The 21,929-nt window shown below is 39.8% G+C and overlaps 1 protein-coding gene across 1 annotated transcript in view; it reads left to right on the forward strand.

Moving 5' to 3' along the window:
* The window catches only part of CYP7B1 (cytochrome P450 family 7 subfamily B member 1), a 158,451-nt gene that overhangs the window by 71,264 nt on the left and 65,258 nt on the right, over positions 1-21,929 (forward strand). The gene's annotated exons all lie outside the window — the stretch shown is intronic.

Raw genomic sequence — 21,929 nt, forward strand, 5'->3', positions numbered from 1 at the left:
CTGCTGGATCTGCAGCTTCTGCCAACAACCATCTAAATCAACACCATGCTAGTGTGCTCTGCAGACCAAAGGTCACCCCAACATCTGGCCCCACTGTCGGCTTCTTTCAGGATTGTCACTGGGCAGCATCTGCTTATAGATTCTTTCTCAACCTCTCTTTGATCTCTCTGACAGTAAAAAGAAGCTTCTATCACCCATCATGTGTTAGGATTTAAAAAAAAATACATTCAAACGCATGGGACATTGGAAAACTGGTGGGATTTTGTATTTTTCTGCTGCTTTGATTATTTTTTTAAGCTGGGCATGTTGTTTGACATAGGAACATGGAACGAAGTGGTTCTACTCCTGATTTCCAAAAATATTGTCACAATCAATAAGTCTAACGTGTAAAGACAGTTAATCTAAGTGAGCCCTGTCTTGTCTCTCTTGGTCAGTGTTTAAAGACTAAAGGGCGAATAGTGCCAAGACTGAAGAGTGAAAAGTAAAGGTTTTGTGCGTGTTTGTTTTGTGTGAACTCGGAAGAATCACTGTTGATACCTATCGTCTGCTTTTCTGACATTTCTTTCAGTGGTTAAGATCTCATGCGTTTTTTTCATCCACCAACTTGGAATATAGGGGACAGTGTTGGGATGCTGCCTAGTCTCTGGATAAGTATTGGGGAATGGAGTCGATGTTCTCCCATCTGAAAACTGAAGCCCAACAGAGTGTCTGCCCCCGGCAGTCGGTGGTGAGGTAGCATGTTGTTTGTATACGCTGCAGATCTCCTGCACAAAGCACTCACTAAAGCATCCCCATCACCTTTGGCTCAGTTCCTTCTCTGATGTCTCCAGTTTTTAGTTCAAATTCAGCAAACATGTATTGAATGCCTACTCTGCACCTGGCATTACCCTAAGTGCTAGGCATGCAGAAGTGCGCAAGACAGACATCCCTGGATTGACAAGGGGGGGGGGGGGGGGGGGCGGGGACGGGGGCTTAGGAATGTTCCTGTCATGGAAAATCTCAATGATTTAAGTGTGTTTGGCCCTTCCTGAGAATTGGCAACCCATTGCTATATCTGTATGTGAATGTGATTATGATAGTTCACAGCGATGATTATGATAAGATTTTTAATTCCAGTCCAAATCAAATGCCACACTCTCAGGAGGAAGCTGTAATGCACTCTCCATCATGCATCACTGCCACTCCGTACACATTTATGGAGAGAATTTGTGATTTTCTTCTATTTTCATTCATTCTCCAAATAAGATTGGCTATTTCCCTTCATCTTTCAGGAAACCAAAGCAGTATGTAAAATCTGGGGTTTTACTTTGTCGAAGTAAAACAAGAATTTGTTTTTAAAGCATTTACCCCAATTTCAAAGCACTTTTACTGGTTTGGCATCCTTTGTTTTTCACCAAATCCTAGAGAAATAGAGTTTCTCTAAGTTTATAAAGTTTAACTCATGTAAGTTTGTACTAATGAGGAGAGCATTAGGGCCAGGAATCTGCATATATTATTGTTATCATTAATGTCTCATTTTCATTCCATAAAAGGGCTCCTTTAGGAGCTTGTTCTGTCAGTTTATGAATGCCTCTGAAAGTGCTTTAATAATTGATAAAATGTAAAAAAAAAATTGAGATCGCTAAAGGAATGAGACTTTTTCATGGGGGAATTAGTCTAAATACTTCATAGTCACAATTCAGCTCTAAGATGCAAACTTGGGGAGGAACATGACAAGACGAGGACTATTTCTCCCAGTCACGTGGGACTTCAAAAGTCAGGGTCAGGGTCGCCGATTCCAGGTCCCTCCCCTGCTAACCGGTTCAGTGACCAGGAGTGAGTCATTGGAGTTCTCTGGTTCCCAGGTTTTTCTATTTTATCTGTAAAACAGGGTCTCAGGGTTAGATGGCAAAACATAATCATCGTATCAGATCTTTTGCTTTATTTGGCAGTTTATAGAATTTACACTTATATTATTTCTTTTAACCAGAACTTTTAGTTCTCATATTTTAGGAATTGATCATTTCACTTTAAAGGATACTCATCTGTTATGTTTGATAAAGCCTTTCTTGGAAGCATCAGGTCATAAGGATTCTCTTTAAGGACTGGTGATACCTGTCTGTGGAAATCCCATCACCCAAATGTTAAGCGCTAGTGTTGGTAAAGAATTATCATGGTTCTGTTAAGAAATTTGGCAACAAATTTTTGTTCTGAACGTTTACTATTACACATTCAGGATGATGTAGTAGTGTCTAATCAATTACAAGAATTATTACTAAATATAACATTTACTATATACACTGAAAGAATTTGCATATTTTTGATGTATATATAATTACCTTGTTTGAAGTACTCCCAAAAGGAAAACATATCAAAAAAATATTTTCTTTTTAAAAATAGATGGATCACAAACATAACCTTTTTTAACAAACCTGTGGATTTACATATATTATTTTGGCCACTAGAGGGAGTCTGCATTGTCACAAATGCCGGAGAAACCTAGGAGAACAGGAAATAGACTGTTGGAGTGTTGATAACACATCCATTGTCTGCCCATGAAATTACATGCCTACAAAATATCAAGGTAATCAAACTCAATGTCATTAGGTCTACTATCCCCCCCAACAAAAAGGAATTTTCCATCATATTTTATTTTGTTCTTTTTTTTTTAAGTACAACTTTCAAAAGATGATAACTTAAAATGCTTCCTCCAAAACGACAGAAACTTAACAATCTAAAAGAACATGAGGGATTGAAGAAAATATATTAGTGGCAACCTGATCACTACTTTTCTTAAGTTAATTTCAGTACTGGTGAAAGAAGTGATCCGAAAATGAAAACCTTCTCTTGCTCCCTCCCATCCTCCTCACATAGGCAGCAGCTGCCGCTGGCTGTTTTCATCCTGACCTCCTGATATCCATCACCCCCAACCTGCAGGGACCTCCTTCTAGGGTGAGAGGGTAATTGTGTCTCATGTCCGGTCAGTCCTTAGCCCGTCTTCTGAGACTGCCGAACAAGTGGCTTTGCGTGTATATGTTTGCAGAGCCAGTTTACAAATGAGGAGCTGAACTGAAACCACCTGCTCCTACCACCCCACCTCCAAAAAAACAGAGGGAGGGCAGGCCCAGCCTTTCCTTTCTGCGCGTGGCTGGTTTCATCGGCAGCATTACTGATAGAGTTCGAGTGTAAACTGCCCTGTTATCTATAGGGAATCTTGGGTTTGCCTTACATATCGCACCTGACACATGATTGACATTTGACTTCACCCATTTCTGCATATTTGCTTCTCATTACCCAGGTGTGCAAACATTAGCCGGAGGACCACAACACAATGGATGCTTGAAAATGTATGTGATATACAGGGAGGGGCAAAAGGAGGTTTATAGTTGTTCATATGGAAAATAACATGATCATTAATAAATAATAATATAAGAATAAATAGTTTCACATACTCAGAGCTTTAAACCTACTTTTGCCCCCACCATCTATTTATATATTTTTAATTATTGTTTTTAGCAATTTTATTTTGTATGGGTTTCAGGTGTACAGTTTAGTGGTTAGACTACCATGTATGTTTCATAGTGTTCCCCTTAATATTTCCAGGACACAACTGGCACCATGCATAGTTATTGCAATATTATTGATTATAATTCCAATGCTTTACTTACTTCCCCGTGGCTATTTTGTAACTATCAACTTGTGCTTCTCAGTCCCCTCACTTCTTCCCACCCAGCCCCCCAACCCCCTTCCCCTCTGGCAACCATCAGTTCTCTCTCTGTGTCTATGAGTCTGTTTCAATTTTGTTGTTCATTTATTTTGTTTGTTAGATTCCACATATAAGTGAAACCATATTGTATTTGTCTTTCTCTGACTAACTTATTTCACTTAGCATAGTACCCTCTTGGTTCATCCATGCTGTAACAAATGGTAAGATTTCATCATTTTTATGGCCAGGTAATTTTCCATTGTATATATGTACCACAGCTTTTTTATCCACTTGTCTATTGATGGGCACTTGGGTTGCTTTCATGTCTTGCCTATTGTAAATAATGCTGCAATGGGGTACATATACTCTTTCAAATTAGCGTTTTGGGTTTCTTCGCATAAATCCCCAGAAGTGGAATCGCTGGGCCATAAGACAGATTCATTTTTAATTTTTTGAGGCAGCTCCATACTGCTTTCCCTGTCTTTAGTGGCTGCATCAAACAGATATGTCTTTATATTTACCTTTTGTTCTCTCATTGAGATGTAGGTATCTGATTTTCTAGGAAATCTTTATATCCCTCCCAATAACACCTGACTCAGAGGCTTGGTGGAGTTGCCTAGCACAGTGCTTCTCAACTATCTGTGGCAATGGAGCAGTCCTTTTATTCCTTTTCCAATTTGTTGCAGGTCAATACTTGTGCAAAATACACTAAAAATAAATGCTGAGAAAAGTGAAATAAAAAGCATTTGAAATACTACCCCTTTTTTTAATATATTCAGCAGACATCAAACTTCTCTGTGAAATTGCTGTAAGAGTTCCTGAACACGTCCTTTCATTTTCCAGGTCTCTTTGCGGTCCAGCACGGTCCCAGTCCACAGGCCGCATTGGCGTTGCTGTGGCCTCGTGGCATTCTCAGTTTTCATCAAAGTTCCATACCTTCCTAACAATCCAACGAGAGACTAGGCAGCATTGCTTTTCAGACTAATACATGCGGAACAGCAACTATATCAGAACTCCTCATTCTCCTTTATCTGGACCAAGGGAGGAGTTGGAAGGTTCTGCTTCGGAGCTGAGTATAGGGCAGGGATAAATATAAAAAGAGCTGTATTAAAAATTAAAAGCAGAGTTGGTGATAGTGCCAGCTTAATGAAAATAAGGTTCCAAATGTTTGACCCTGAGCAGATAATTAAAGTTTGTTGAAGATGATATTTTCTAATCACCTCACACTACAAAAGGTTCAAAATTAAATTATTTTTGTCTTAAAGTTTGGGGCAGGAATGAAGCAATTGAAGGGGGGCTCCTTGGTCATGAAATAGTCAATAGGTAAAGAATCTGGAGAGCTCAGTAAAATAATCAATTGAACACATTGCCTTATTTTTTTTTCTTTCTTTTTAGTTGCCCTTTTGAAATGGAGCTGATGGTAATTTTGCCTCCCAAGCCTCAACACACATTGAGGATAGATTAGCTAAACAAACACACTGGTCTGTGAATCAAGAGACCTAGTCATCATCTTGTCATATTTAACTAGCCATCTGGCCTTCAGCAAATCACTTTAGACCTCAGTTTTTTCTTCTTAAAGTGGGAAGACTACCCCCTCTCTCTTTCTCAGGATTACCGGGAGCACCAGGTCCACTAGCCAGTGGGCTTTGAAAGCCATCAGGCATGTTACAAACGGGTGGGGAACGGCTGGCCTGTGGGCCGTATAAAGCCCAAAAAATCATTTGGTCTGGCCCTGCCGAGGCTTTAGGAGTGAGTTAATTAAATGTGTGACCAAATATAGCAGGCTAATTTTTTAAAAAAATCTTTATTGTTGAAAGCAGGCTAATTTTTAAGTTGACAATTTTGTATGGCCCGAGAATGATGTTATAAATATCCAAATGGCCCTTGGCAGAAAAAAAGTTTCCCCACCCCTATTATAGACACATGCGTGTGTAACTATGTAAATGTATGTGTGTGTATGGCATTATTCTTTATTTTTCTTAATCAAACAGTTATCTTCATGAACTCTCTTGAAATATATAGTCTAAATTCATTGTTAACCCATCCAATGTATATGTTATGGTCTTTTCTCACTCCAGCCCCAGTCTATCCATACCTTTAAGTGTATAATGGTTTTTTTTAAAAAAAAAACATATTTTATTGATTTTTTACAGAGAAGAAGGGAGAAGGTTAGAGAGTAAGAAACATCGATGAGAGAGAAACATTGATCAGCTGCCTCCTGCAGAGTCCCCACTGGGGATGTGCCCGCAACCAAGGTACATGCCCTTGACTGGAATCAAACCTGGGACCGTTCAGTCCCCAGGCTGACACTCCATCCACTGAACCAAACCAGTCAGGGCTGTATAATGGTTTTTATTCTTGTTTTTAAAGAGGAAGCTTTTAAGTACGGTCTCTAAGATTTAGCCTCACTTGCCCAGTGATGTTAAGCAATGCTGTGGTGCGGAGCTTGCTTGTCTGGATAAAAGGGAGTCCTGCCTCGGAAGGCTCAGTGCCCCCCGCTCCCCCTACACACACACACACATGTACATACATGCCCAAGCCCTTGACACTCAGCTGTCTCCCTAGAGCCACGGTCAGGCCTCTGACCTAGGATTTCTGCACGACAATACTTGATCCTCCTGGTTATGCTCCATGAACCGTCATAATGTGGCCTCCTTTGGAGAGCAGTGATTGCATGACTGCACAAGGTCATCACCCTTGGAGCAAAGAAGAGGAGATCTCAAGGCTGTCCTGATCAGCCTCTTCAATCCCTGGAGAGACAGGTCTAAACAACTTGAATCTAAATATGAAGTTATGGAAATGGAAAAGTATCTGTCACCCCAATAAACTGTAAAAGTCTGTATTAGTCCCTGGAAGAGTCACTTGTGCTTGAGAACAGGTTAGAAGAATTATGGAACCTCATTCACTCATTCATTCACACATCCATCCATTCAAATATTTATTGAGCACACATCATGAAACCACCAGTCCAGTCCTTGGTGCCCGGTACACAGAGGCAATGAAAAAAAAATCTGAGTCTCTTGCTCTTGTGAAAAATACAGCTAATTATACAGGGTGAGGGAATAGTTTCAGGACACTTTATTCCTTCTTCTGCTGTCTTTGAAGGTGTATGCAGTGTGATAGAGAAGTTGCAGAAAACCAGCTTGACTTTATTTTTGCCCTTACACAGGGCAAAAATAGCTGTGACCCAGCTTCTGCTCTCTCCCTTCACTCCATTAAGACATTCTTTGGAATGTCCCCGGCCCATTTCTGTCGCTCTTTGAGAAAGCTGAGCTAGCGATGTTGAGGGAAATGTCTGGCAAGCCAGAGTGTGGCTCTGGCTCCAGCCCTCTGTTCCAGGGCCTGGTTCTGGTTCTGATGAACTCCATTCTTTAGTACAAACATCTGACTTTATCCGTGACTACAGATTATCTTCCTGTGGGCTGATGCTCACTTACAGTCTCACAAGAGACGTGGTTAAATGAGAATGCCCACTTATTAATTTACCAGAGGCCCGGTGCACGGGATTCATGCACTGGTGGGGGGCATGGCCTGCGGGGATCGGCCCACTGTGGGAGCACCACTCATCCCGGTCAGCCAAGCGGCGCTCCCACTGTGGGCCCACACTGATCACCAGGGGGCAACTCCTGTGTTGATCATATGCCCCCTAGTGGTCAGTGTGTGTCATAGCGACTGGTCAAGCAGTCATTCTGGTCGTTCTGGTCTTTCAGCCATTAGGTCACTGGGCTTGTATTATATAGGGTAATTGGGATGGACTCTTTGAGAGGCAAAAATACTTGTATATCCTAACCAGGACATCCCTTTGCAGACATCCAGGTAACTAGAGATCACACTGGTCTTCTAGAGGCTGCTTCATGAGAATGGAATCAGAAGCAATGGAAGGTTGATAGTCTTGGGGCTATTTTAGGCAGGCACCTATTGTCAGTGTATTGTGTATTCTTTTCCATTATCCTTCCTCTTTACTTCATCTGTAAGTTTCTTTTCTAATAATGTTTTGCCCACAGAGGACACTAGATTAATGCTGAGTGATTCATTACTTCAGATAGACCCTACATATCTGTACTCTGTACCTTCCAATGTAAACACATTCTAGGTATGTCAGAAAGTACAGCCCTTTGGGTGTTCCCAGCAATTCTGTGATAAGTGTGGTTAGTATTGAGGAGTTGGTGGAAGAAGGCACATGACCTAAAAGTTATGAGGCATGAGGCTTGCTCTGGCCCTGCCGCTTAATGCCATAGTCACTTGCCTCTTCTGTAGGTGGGAGAGTATAGACTGGGGAGCAGTAAGGGCCTGTCCAGTCTTAAGGCTTTGATGATCCCAAGTCTGCCGGTGTTAGAGGAAGACTTGTTCGTTTCACAGGGTGCACTGAAGTGGAGGGCAATTTTGTACCATCACTATTTTGTTTAATGTTTTCTTTTCTACACCTACTATGTCTCAGGCACTTGGGAATCCCTGGTGAGCAGAACAAGCCTATTGCATGTAGACTTGAAAAGGACTTAGGAGGCCATCCACATCCCAACTGTAATTACCACCGTTCCCTACCTTAGTTGCCATCACAACCATATGTTTATATTGGTGCCTGTTTATATATATGTTGGGGGGCATGTGGCAGTGGGACCCTTGCTTTTCTGGCAGTCTGTATCCTTTGACAGCGGTCAAAATAGGAGTCAAAATAGGACAAGTGGATATCCATTTGGCTTCCTCTGTCTTTATTTCAGAGCTTTTGGAAGAGCTTATATGCCATTTTCTGCTATAGGCACTAAGCCAATTTAACTTCCCCAAACTCTATGACCTATTTGAGGGTTGAATTAGTGTTGATAAATTGGGACATTTATACTTTTTGGTAAAGAATACAACTTTGACAAATGTGTATGTCAATTTAGAAGCTATGGATATCAATGTGGAATGTTAAAATAATACTTAACTATTTATATGACTTTTCTCGCTCTCATTGCTGAACTGCCTCCACCCCTAGCCCTCAACAGCATTTACTCCTGGAGCTATCTGCTCCATCCCAGAGCACTGAATTGTTCAATAAACCAGGAGGGCGGATAGAATGGTGAATTTTGTGCACAGTGACACATGTGTAATCCCTTCATAGCGTGAGTATTTAGTTCCATTTCTTACTGGAAGGCATAAAACTAATTGCTTATGTGCATGCTTAAACCCCAAGAATGTCCTGGCAGAAAGTGAATGCCTGGGGATATTTGTATCCACATCCCACAGTGGAGTGAATAGGAGAAGTGGTTCCAGCTAATGGAGAAACACAATCTTCCTTGAAAAACAATCTCTTCAGTGTCCAATTTTTTAATATGTTCATTTTCAGTAGAACAAGTCTCAAATAGTTCTTCAACCACAGCTCAACATATGTGTTATTGAAAATGCATGTTATTTCTTTAAATATGGGAAAGAATAGAACATAGGCTTTTTATTGGTGTTTGTGTGTGTATGTGCCCTGTGTTTAACCATAATTTTCTAAGCAGAAAAAGGGTATTTTATAGTTTCTTGACTTGAAAGTAGGCTACAAATAAGCTTAGCCCTATAACTCCTCAAATGCATAACATCTGGATTTGTTCACTACTTTTTTTTTATTGTTGACACTATTACAGATGTCCCCATCTCCCCCTCTTTGCCCACCTCCATCCAGATCCCACCCTCCCATCCCTCTGGCCCTCACCACTTGTTGTCTGTGTCCAAGGCTATGCATATATGTTCTTTGGCTATTTTCTTCACCTTCTTTCATCCTGTCTGTCCCACCCACCTCCTCACTGATATCTGTCAGTCTATCCTATGTATCCATGTCTCCGGTTCTATTTTGTTCATTAGTTTATTTTGTTCATTATATTCCAAATATAACAATATAATATAAATATGTGAGATCATATGGTATTTGTCTTTAACTGACTGTCTTATTTTGATTAGCATAATAATCTCCAGGTCTATCCATGCTGTCAAAAAAGGGTAAGAGTTCCTTCATTTCTATAGCTGCATAGTATTCCATTGTTTAAATGTACCACAGGTTTTTTACCCACTCATGTATTGATGGGCACTTTGGCTGTTTCCAGATCTTGGCTATTGAAAATAATTCCACTATGAACATAGGGGTGCATATATTCCTTCTGGTTGGTGTTTTCTGCTTGGTGATTAGTGTTCATTACTTTTTGAATAGTACATTTTATCCTAAACATGGGAAATATGATGGTGTTGAATAGTTGGTTTTATTTTAAAGAATATTTAGTGTTGGAACTCTTTTTAGAATTAGAAAAAAAGAGTATTACATCAAGATCTATTTCTCCTTATTTATGAAGCAAATATATATTTTAAGATAGTAAGAACAGAATTGCAGTTAACTTGAGGCATTTTCCAAGAGTGGAGATGCCAGTTGAAACTCAGAATCAAATAATTCTTCTGCTAGACATTACTCAATTAGGGTTGGGTATAATCAATAGAGACAATGATTATTTCAACATGGACTGATGTAATTAATAAATAATAGCAGGGAGGAAGGAATGTATTATGCTTTTCATGATTTGGGGGATAATGATATCTCTGTCTATTTGTGTTAGTGTATAAGCTAGGTCCTCATGGTTCCTGTCAATAAAGCAGAGCTTTGTGTGTGGGTGCATTGTCAGGGCATTCAATTATTAATTTCCCCTCCTCTTTAAAGAAATTCTAAAACTAAGATTGAATTCAGTTATGAGTATTTTGAGTGTATATAAGTATTTACTTCATTATTTCTTAAGTAATGTGCTTTGGTAGGTCTCTCTCTCTCTCTCTCTCTCTCTATATATATATATATATATATAATCCCAAGGATATATATATTATACATATGTTTATACATAGATACATAGATACATATACACATATGTGTGTGTATATATATATATACACATATATACATATATATACATAGGTGTATATATATGTATATATGTGTGTGTATATATATATATGTATATATAATCCCAAAGATTTATATATTAGAGAGAGAGAGAGAAACATCAGTGTGAGAGAGAATCAAACCCTCAACTTTTTGGTGTATGGGACTATGCTCCAACCAACTGAGCCACACAACCAGGGCAACTTATATTTTAAAGCTTGATGTTCATATATATTTTAGAGAATTTATCTCAAAGGGATGCAGCATATTTGGAAACAAATAAGAATATTTTTAAAGGTAAAAAAATGTACATAGCTATTTTTATAAAACCAATGTAACACTAGGCAAGAAATGAAAGGCTTTTTAACTTAATTACCAATATCTTAGAATTTATTTTTAAATGAACAGTTTTTTAGCGCCCAGTGCCTAGAAAACCAGAACTCCAGAAACCTGCACTTCAGCAAAAGTTGGATCCAGGAAAGTTTACTGGGAGTGGTGCGTTTTAAACAAAGTGTAAATTCCTTGTAGGTGTGGAATTTCATTCAGTGTATCCTCAACGTCTAGTATTAGGTCTGGCATATAGTCTATAAAAATAAGTATTTATTACAAAATAAATAAGTGAATTTTAAGAAGGAAAGGAAGGAGGAAAGAAAGAATGAAGAGGGGCCTGGAAAATGGAAGCGCTTCACAGGAAGCTAGTTTTAAATGCTTTTCACATGTTCATTGCAGTCACTACAGGCACCCAGTCTCTCAAGCTTTGCTGGGAGTGGTGGTAGCTATGGAAGGGCACAGCGTTCTTGCAGGAGTGGCTGCAGAACTGTCTTAGGCACAGTGATCCAGCTTGAATGTGGGATTTCAGGTGCAGACATCTATATGATCACCATGGCTCTCCCTGAGTCAGGCCCAGACAGCAGAAGGAACGATGGCTGAGTATAGTTATCTGGGACTAAATGTACTTGTCCCTGTTGTGATATGGGATGAGATGGCTGGGAAGGGGGATGTGACCTGCAGCGGGTTATGTCCACTGAACCAGCGTGCCCTGTCTCCATTCCCTGCGCTACCAGCTTCAGTTAGCAGATACCTCACGCTGGAGAATCTTGCGGACGACCTTAGGTAGATCTAGTGAAATGTGAGAGTTATTCTAAAAGACCTACCATGAACGAGTGAGGCTTTCATTATTTATTACTCCTTTCACAATGCTGAAAGCAGGTGGAGCTGTTTTCCCAGCTATGCAGAGTAACACACACTTGAAAAATACTTGAAGAAACTTTGAATTATCCAAGGAGTACATTTTTAAAGAAAAATTTACATTTCTGGAGCATCTGTTATGTGCCATATATTTTTAGATACTATAGAATGGGGTGGGGTGAATTTATTTATTTTTTAAATTGTGATGTAATTCACATACCGTAAAATTCACCTTTTAAAGGTGTAGAATTCATCAGATGTTAGTATATTCAGAAGGTTGTGCAACCAACAGCACTATCTAATTCTGGAACATTTTCATTTGTCCCCAAAAGATACTCTGTGATCAGTCATCCCCAATTCTCCCTCCCCTCATTCCTAGGTAATTGCTAATCTACTTTCTATCTCTATGAACTTAGGACCCTGCCTATTCTAGGTATTTTGTATAAATTGAATCATACAATATATGACATTTTGTGTCCAGCTTCTTTTACTTAGCATAATGTTTTTAAGGTCCACCCATGTGGTAGCATGTATATGTGCTTCATTCCTGTTTATGGGTGACTAATATGCCCTTGTGTGGATATACCACATTGCTCTATCCATTCATCAGTTGATGAACTTTTGGATTACTTTTACTTTTTGACTAAAGTGAATAATGCTGATACGAACATTTATGTGTATGTTTTTGCATGGAGGTATGTTTTTATTTCTCTTGGGTATACCTAGGAGTGGAATTGATGGGTCATATGATAACTTTGCGTTTAACCTTTTGAGGATCAGCCAGTTTCCATAAAATGCTATCTCATCATGCTTTTGATTTGCATTTCTCTAATGACCAGTGATATAGAACATCCGTGCCTGTGCTTATTCGTCATTTGTGTGTCTTCTTTAGAGGAACATCTAGGAGTAATTTTGCTTGGTATTATTATGCATTTCTGAATTAATCAGGAGACAAAAATGAAGGCAGTTTAATTCAAACAATTCTCCAAACAATTAAAATAATTTCCACAGAAAAGCGGGAGATTTTGTGTGTGGGGTGGATGTTGGGTGACATCTGGGTCACAAAGGAGGTAGTTTGGGCTTGGAGGCAGGTACAAATAGAGTGGACCTGAGTGGCGTTGACTGCAGTCGTGCAGAGTTTAAAATGGCATGAGCACACTGTGGAAAATGGGAGTGGAGGATGCTGGAGAAAACCTTACTCACAGAGGTAACATAGCATCATTAAGTATTGCTTCAAATTTTAATTTCAATTTGAAAAGCTCAGGAAAAGTGAAAGCCTGTAATAGTCAGGATCATCTGTGTCTTTTTATTTCCATAGAATGTACTTTATTAGAACCACATTTCTGGCTAAAGCAGTGGAAATTTGTGTCACTGACAACTGTCGACACCTTTATTTTCTGTGTTTTTAATTTTCTTTTTAAAAAACTATTTCTATTGATTTCAGAGAGGAAGGGAGAGGGAGAGAGAGATGGAAACATCAATGATGAGAGAGAATCATTGATCGGCTGCCTCCTGCATGCCCCAACTGGGGATCGAGTCCACAACCCGGGCATGTGCCCTTGACTGGAATCGAACCTGGGACCCTTCAGTCCACAGTCCGACACTCTATCCACTGAGCCAAACCAGCTAGGGCTGTGTTTTTAATTTTCAACAGGCCCGTGCATTGGTTTATTGTGAATTCTTATCAATCATAGAAACTTCTATATTTTAAATAAAACAGTGCCCCAGCGCTGCAGGACACAGATTTGATTTTATGTTTTTAATTTAAATAAAGTAGAACATTTGGTAATTTCCTCCTCCATTCACAGACCTGGGTCGGGCAGGGACTGTCACTTTTTTCTCTGATAAGAAGACAGAGAAAAGACCAGCTTCTCAGTGGGATTAGCCCAAAGGAACATCTGAGGGAAATAAGACTTCATTCAAAAGGAAGGTTTAACTGGTTGGCATGTACAACATTGGAGAGGAAAATGAAGGTCTGGATAAAGAACTGTTTGAGGGGAAAGAGTTGTTTTTTTATTTGCTTTTTAATGGGGGATAAAATCTACTATACTGCAGGGGGAGGTTTTCTGTTGCCTTGAAAATAAAATAAAGGTTAAATAGAAGTAGAAATTAGAAAGCAAGTAAAAAGTTGAAAAACACAACAATTTCTATTAAAAAGAACTGAGCCATCTCTGCTAGCTTTCACGGAGTTGAGCCTTTTTGCCTCACATGGTTTTTTTAAAAGAAGCATATTTAAGTGATAGCAACAAAAAGTATTTTCAAAAGCAAGAAAATATGTGCGCGGTTGTTTCCACCTGTCTACATAGCACACATCCCAGGGAAGGACGCCTGCTTAGTTTGGGGATTTCGGGAACCACCTAGGGCGGTCAAGACTAACAAATGTTTGCTTAAGTTGGGCTATATATTTATAGCCTCACAATCTCTTCCTTTTACAAAGGGCTTCCTCACTGTTTCCTGATAGTGAACCCTAGTCCCTGGTCAGTGAAGTAGCAATGACAGAAGAAATCTCTATCTATCGACTTCCATAAGTCAGGAATCTCCATCCAAAGCAGAGACTGTGTTTGGTCAACCCTTCATCCTTCACGCTGGCTATTGACTGAATGAATGCATGCATGAGGAAAGTAGACAGTCTAGCCCTAACCGGTTTGTCTCAGTGGATAGAGCGTCGGCTTGCGGACTGAACGGTCCCAGGTTCGATTCCAGTCAAGGGCATATACCTTGGTTGCGGGCACATTCCCAGTAGGGAGTGTGCAGGAGGCAGCTAAATTGATGTTTCTCTCTCATCAATGTTTCTAACTCTCTATCCCTCTCCCTTTCTCTCTGTAAAAAATCAATAAAATATATTTTAAAAAAGAAAGAAAGTAGACAGTCTAGTTTTACTATCTTAATGAAGTTGAAGTTCAACAAAAAAAAAAGTTATGAATGTTTCACAGGTCTATGAACCATCAACTCTAACTTTCCTGCCCCCTAAAAACCTCAGTACATATAAGGACTGTCATAGAAATTCAACCATATGCACTTTTTAAAATTTTATTTTTCATTTATAGTTTACATTCAGTATTATTTTGTATAAGTTTCAGATGCACAGCATAGTGGTTAGACAATCATATACTTTACAAAGTGTTCCTTGTCCAATTGCCATTATGTTCTCTTCCTTTTTAGAAACTGGCATCACAGTCTCTTTGCTTCTCTCTCTCTTTCTGAGATAGATAGATAGATAGATAGACAGACAGACATATAGATGATAGATAGACAGACATACACACATGTGTCTATATAATGGCTTTGGGTATATATCACTTTACTCTTTAACAAAAGCAGCTTCCCCAAGTTCTGATAATATAACAGTTCTGATTTCTTGGGATATGAAAAGTCTATGCAGGACTCATAACATATGGATAGGATCCCTCCTGAGACATCAGTTATGTTTGCATACAGACCCGGTTATCACCGTATATTCTGTACCTCTTCATTTCCCTCTTTATTTCTCTATGGAGAGAACAGTCATGCCCAGCAGCAGCTGTGCGACCACATACTGACTGTTGACACTGTTTTGCTTTCCTCTGAATATTACCACATGCGCCCCACCTCTTGGCTTGTCCAAAAGGCTCAGCTTGGCTCAGCATGAGTGAGATACCCACCCTGGACCAATCAACTGAAACCTGGGTCATATTGCACATGGCAGCTCCCGTGAGGGTGGTGGTTACTGGATCCCATGGGTGTCTACTGCATCCCAGCAAATGAGCCAGCATCTTATTTGTAACTAAGAAGTTGGTTTTGTTGTCACAGAAGGAGTTTGTTTTTTAATCGGGATAAGGTACCTTCTTTTGTTCTGACTTTCCTTGGGATAGAGAATTGATGCTGAGCAAATGCTGCTAGACTAGTCACAAGAACCCTAGAAGCATCTTTAAGCAGAAGACTAAGATCTGACTGTTTTAGGGGCGTATAGTAGCTAAGTCAATGGTGGGCTCTTAACCTTGGTGCAGGCTGAGAGCAGATTTAATGAAATGATATTGACCTGTAGCATACCTGAACTCTACTTCTCCACAAGCTGGAATTTGAGCATAGCCCTGGACTATGGGGGAGATTTTGCCCGTAGTTCCTGAGATTGAGAGTGACCTGAAAGACAGAGTTGGGGTGAAATGAACAATAAAAGCAAGACATACAGTTCAAACCTTCAGTCCTAAGCATTTAGGCAGAGGGGGAGAATTTAGGTAGATCAGAGGTTGGAACTAGAGTGCCAAACCAGAGCAAAAAATATCCAGAAAGGAAGGTAGAGACAGAATTAGCTGGAAGTATATGGCTTAGGCACAAGAAATCCTTCTAGGGTTCCTTTAAACCTTGGGGGAAGGAACCATGAAAGGCAATGAGCTGATTCTGACATCCCAATAATAATAATGATAATAAGAACAGCTAACATTATCAAACACTTACTGTGTGCCAACATGTATGCTAGCTGCTTTTAACAATGAGCTCATCTGACAGACCAGATTTTATAGTTAAGTGTACAGTACATTTCTGTGTAAAGAAATCAAGGAGTCTGTTTCCATCTTATGCATTCCTTTCAGCGCATAACCTTTGGGAATATTTGGATGAATCCTTAATTTTCTGACATGCTCTGATTTTAGATGAGATTTTTAATGTGATGGTGATAGAGTCTTTACAGCTTGTCCTCCTCAGTTGCTTGAGAACGTTCTGGTGAGCTGTTAGTCCTGTACTCGTACGGAATTGTCATTTTTCTGGCAATTGGCTAATGTAATCATCAGGAAATCATTGCTTTTTTTTTTTTTTTTTTTAAAAAAAAAAGCCCTTAAAAATGTGCTGTTTACCTCATTTCTATCATTTTTCTCTAAGAACTTCTAGTTCTTATTTAGCTATTATTTCAACGTTACTGTTATGTCTATGACAACATTTCCCAGCACATCATGTTGGTCAGCTTTAAGAAGGTTTACTTTTCTCCTTAGGGTTTGTGATTGTCCGGTGAGCCCAGGGGACGGCTTTGTTCTGAATTTCAGTGGCCAGTGAGGGCGGGAGGAAGCACCCCCTTTTTAAATGTATTTTGCCATGAGTGTATATATTTTCCCCCGTAACTCACAATATTGTATGTGTATTGGGCTTATCACAAGCTTCATTCAAATTGTACATGTAAATGTATTTTGTCTGGTGGGCTTTTCTGTTAACATTCCTGAGTTTTTGTTCGAGCATCATAACGCGCCGCCTTCTACATTAGAACAAAAGCCCCCAAATGTCGGTTCATCAGCTGACAATACCAGTTTTGTCTCTTAATTAGAAAAGAGAATAAAGCTGTTTAGGGGTGTCAATAAAATGACAGATGCATCATTAGCAGACGGCTATGGTGGATCAGTTCTGTGCAAATACTTGGAATGGAATTAATAGGAATTTCTGCTAGCATATTTAAATTGCAAGCCTGTGTGGGGAAAGCAGCGTTTAATGCAGTGAACTAGTCAAAGAAAACGGGCGTGAATGACCATTTAAGACTGAGTGAAGAGTGTAAGAGAAATCAAGTTGCAATAGAGACTATATTACGGAGAATTTTATATATTATTAATATATCGCAAATAAGCCATTATGGATATTATATGATTAAGTCATTTAACAAATATTTATTGAGGGTGTACTACCTGCCAGGTGGTAAATTTAATGGGAGAGTACAAGCTCTGAGTCCAAACCCAATGTGACTGTGCCTTATAATTAGTAGGACACAATTTCAGACCCATCATAAATCTCGGAAGAGGTTCTTTGAAGGTTTTGCATTGGATGGCTTCACACTGTGTAAAACCCTGGTCACTCAGTGCGATTTAAAGGGGAATTCCATTTAGTCCCTTTTCCCCAAGTGGTTGGCAGGGTTGCTTAGCCAGTGTAGGCAGGTGCACATGGGTGTGTCCCACGCAAGACGTTAGATCACGTAACTCAGTGATCAGGAAGCACTTTACCCATGGACTGAACACTGCTTGTTCAGTGATCATATTCCCAATGCTTAAAATAATGCCACCACAGAGTAGGTACCAATAAATATTGATTAATGAAGGGCTGAGGAAAGAATGCATATAAAACTGAAGACAAAGTAAGCTAATTGGATAAATTTTAAGAAAGACAGGAATTCTTATGCTAGAAGCCCTTCATTTTCCTTGAAATCTATTCATTTGCTTATTCATTCTGTCAATACATTAGCTGATCCATGTACTGTGATAGGACTGGCAGGGTCAGAAATGAAACATACAGTCCTGCCCTCAAGGAGCTCCAGTGTAGCTTTTATCTGCTGAGCGACTCTGGTCCTATGAGAGGCCTCCCTCTGATGTATCACCACCATGCAGAAGAGTACAAAATGTCACATGCGTCTAAGGCTTGGCCTTGGAGCTGTGTTAGAAAAAAGCCATTTTTAGGTTTGTTTATTTTTTGGTAAATTTCAGCAGGGAAAATGTGTGTGCCCTCAGTCTGAACGTAGATATGTAACGTTTTGGGTTTCTCTCAGGAGCTGCCATGTTCTCACTTCTTGCTCTCAAACTCCCCATTTTCAAACAGTATTGTAACTAGTGTATTTAACATCCAGAAGGGATTTTTAAAAATATATTTTTATTGATTTCAGAGAGAAAGGGAGAGGGAGAGATAGAAACACAATGATGAAAGAGAATCATTGATTGGCCGCCTCCTACCTGGGATCAAGTCCACAACCCGGGCATGTGCCCTTGACCGGAATCAAACCGGGACCCATCAGTCCAAAGGTCGATGCTCTATCCACTGAGTCAAACCAGCAGGGCCCCAGAGGGGATTTTTAATACTCCTTTCTCTCTATGACAATGCCATTTAGTGATAAATTATGTAACAATCTGTAATAAGTATTTTCTTAATATTTTAGTTGTTTGATTAATTAAAAATCAATTTCAGTTTAAAAGATACTGTTCAAAATCAGAAAATACTTCTTGTATGAACTAAATTAGCATTTATCAAATGAAAATATTACACCTTGCAGTTTGCATCGATTCATTGTTTAACCTGCGAAGCACAAATAAAAACCCCAAGGGGTTACATCAAATGAATTGTGACATAGAGTCTGTTTCTTCACCATACAATCACTGGGCTATCAGATTTATTTAGAATTTACTGTTTAAACGAAGAACTATGTAGAATGCCTGGGTTAGGAGTTACATTCAAAGTTAATTTACTCCTTTCGAACAATTTAGAACTTACTCTTGAAATAACTGGGTGTAACTGAGTCTGGGTGTGTCAGAAGGGACAGCTGGGTAACTGGTAGTTCTCCTAATTTAACTTTCATGCAGAATACCATGTTCATGAAGGAAATGTAACAAAAATTAGCCGATTCTCATAAACCCAACCACTGTTTAGAATTTAGATCAACAAAAATTTGTTTAGGATGAGTATTTGATCATGAACATTGTTTAGAATTGTTGGCTCACAGTACTAAGAAAGAGCAGAAACTTTCAGTAGGTTTGTCATTATTTTTCAATTCTCTACAGAGAGTGCAACCTTAGTGCCTGTGCCCAGGGTGGGCCCCTCCCACCATCCTGCCCTTGTGCAGCCACCGCACTTGACCACATGCCTCCACATGTGAATATAAAAGCAGGGTTTTCTCAGACAGACCTTAGAGTGTTCAGTGGTCCTTACCCAGACCCCCATCTAGACCCTGACCTCAGTCCATCTGACCTATATGCTCCCAGAGTATAGGTCTCAGTTATTTCTCTATCCTGGTGCAACTCCATGATTTAATTGACATCCTAGGCTTTGTAACTTGTCGGCCTAAACCTGCCCATCCTTGCTTTCACTGACACTGGTCTTCCTATCTTATGTTACCAGTCAGCTCTCCACCCCTTCGCCTTTGTCCACATTCTGACCCTGGCCCCCTTATCTCCCTGGCTTGTTTGCTGGCCCAGCTTTATCATGACCCAATCTATTTCCTTGGCTTTGGTGGTCAGCAATTAAGGAGTTGCCAATTGTTCAGGTATGTTTGTGTAGATTTCTCCCAGTAGGTCTATAGGTAGAGGTGAGATGCTGCATTGCTTTAATCAGCTGAGAGCCCTGGGAAATTCCAGCTGACTGAAGCAAAGGACCATGAGAGCATCTGCTTGCACTGCCCAGCTCCCCGGTGCTGGTTCACTGAAGCCACCCAGCAGGGGGCTTCAGGGGCTTTCCCAGGATTTTCCAACCTTTCTTCTCTCTTGCCTGTTTTTCTCAGTGGTGCCATAGGGATTGAAAATCCTGTCCTTAATCAGAAACCTTCAATGACTTACTGCCTTTCCAGTCTGGTCTAGATCTTTTTAGCTGGTTTCCAGACATCAGACTGTCTTCTCCGTCCTATCCTGTGTTCTCTCTCCACCCACAGCCAGTTCTACCCCCATGCTTGGTTTGTGCTGATTCCTTCTCTTCAGTCTTCTACTCCATCTGCTGAATTCTGCTTACTCTCCAAGGTGCCATTGTCCTGTGATGCCTCCTCCACCCCCCTCCCTGCCCCAAGAGGGTCCCTGCTGTCTTCTCTCCCGCTGCCAATAGACACCTCCTCATAGCAACTGCTCCCTTGTACAATAATATGGTTTTTATTACTTCCCGTATCAGCTACAGACCTCTCAGAGAAGAGACTGTGTTTTGTTCATTACACATATGTCCATTGTCTGGCACTGTTGTTGGCGATGTGCTGTAGATACTTTTGTAAAAGTTGTTACAGAATGAAAGTCAGTGCAAGAACAAACCCTGTAGTGACTTTGGGAATTACCGCTCTTATTTATTTATTTAGAGATATGATTTGTCCTAAAGTTTGAAGATAAAGTTGCCTAAGCTGCCAAGTTTAAAGGAATAAAAAAATACAGACAAGCAGCCTATGAAACTCAGTGGATTGAAACTGTTATTGTGCAGAATAGTATCTACTAGTTACTATTCATGGCTAAGACCTCCAGCTATAAAAAAACAATCAAACCATCAAAAACCTTTAAGTTGTGATCATTGTGCAATGATATTAAGTCAGGGGAACTTGTGATAAAGTTTACAAATATTGCTTTCCTGAACATATTGTATAATTGCATAGTTGTACATAGATATGCATGTAGTTGAATACTTGTAGACAGCTATATATATAGTTGAAGAGTTGTGTATAGCTATATATTAAGTTGTATAAAACTGACTCATAAAAAAATATTTCAGTTCTCTCTGATCCAAAACAAAGGTATTGCTTTATTTTTCATTAATAGCACCTCAGGTGTACCTGGAATTGATAGGGGGCCTGCTCAGAGTTAGGTCTGCATGCTACATAAGGTTGTAAACATCAGTTTGCTTTCTTTCTGTAAAGAAGAAAATGCCCATTTTGTTTTATCTTTGCCTCTTTTCATGGAATGACCACAGGCGAGGAAAGTAAGCTGGAACATTAATGCCATCGCTTATTGCCACCAACTTTTAAAGTTATAATTATTTACTCATCCGCACATTCATTCTTTCAGCAAACATGCATCAAACACTTGCCATATGCCAGACAAACCAGGTCCAACAAGGTGAAGGGTATATAGTGTGACAGACAAGGAAATCTCCTGGATAGCAGTGCAGTGTTGCCCATGCCGATGACAGAGGTGGGCAGGCTCAGCTTTTTTTGCCAATGGCAATAGCAAAGCACACAAGAGGCTCTTTCGCAAATGGAAATAGCAAAGCACACAAGAGAAAAGTGAAAATGAATGTAAAATATCTGTCTCTGTGCGTATCAGGGCTATAGTCAGTAGTCAGCAGTTCAATCCAGCAAAACTTCCTTTGCTTTAATTAATTCCTTTGTGCTGATTCTTCCTAGTGAGCCTCAATTTTAACAAATTAATTAGGTTGAAGATTAAAAGTCCCATTAGTGTCGATCATTCACTTCTTGGCTCTGGCAACAAGATAGTGAAACTTTGCTTAGTCCCGGCGGGGTAGAGGAGGGAAGGACCAAATGGAGCTCCCGTGGGCTGCCTGGTGTTCTTGGGATCCGATATTTTTTGCTGTTTTTAAGACTTTAGAAGGATATCAGCTACCATTGTCTTTTTAAAGCTATTTGTGTACTTTTCCCAAACATTACTTATCTCAAATCCTTTAGACCGGTGCTATTTATTGTCTGTGTGGTCTATGGCCTTGGTATGTTTGTGAGAAACTGCCCCATCTACTCTGATTATCTAATTTGCAGGTTTG

The sequence above is a fragment of the Myotis yumanensis genome, unplaced genomic scaffold, assembly GCF_028538775.1.
Source record: "Myotis yumanensis isolate MYYU_CA2020_CCGP unplaced genomic scaffold, mMyoYum1.0.hap1 SCAF_15, whole genome shotgun sequence".
In the NCBI taxonomy this organism is placed as follows: Eukaryota; Metazoa; Chordata; class Mammalia; order Chiroptera; family Vespertilionidae; genus Myotis; species Myotis yumanensis.